Raw genomic sequence first — 318 nt, forward strand, 5'->3', positions numbered from 1 at the left:
AAATTAATAAAATTTTTAATTATTAAAATTACTAAATATTTTGTATCATATTTTGTTATTTATAATGATACTAATAATTCATTTCAAACTCTGCCAACAATAATTTCTCTCATGATTTTTTAATTCTATTGATAAAAATATAATTTAATAGAATTAAATATTAATATGAACTCTCAACAATTTTAATTAAGTATTAATATAACAATTTTAATTTAAATAAATCACCAATATAATTATATAATTAAATTAAAATTTAAAAATAAAAATAAATTTGTAATTGTTATTTAGAAGTTAATCTCTTTCAGTGTGAGGACTACT

The sequence above is a fragment of the Manihot esculenta genome, chromosome 10 (genome assembly GCF_001659605.2).
Source record: "Manihot esculenta cultivar AM560-2 chromosome 10, M.esculenta_v8, whole genome shotgun sequence".
In the NCBI taxonomy this organism is placed as follows: domain Eukaryota; kingdom Viridiplantae; phylum Streptophyta; class Magnoliopsida; order Malpighiales; family Euphorbiaceae; genus Manihot; species Manihot esculenta.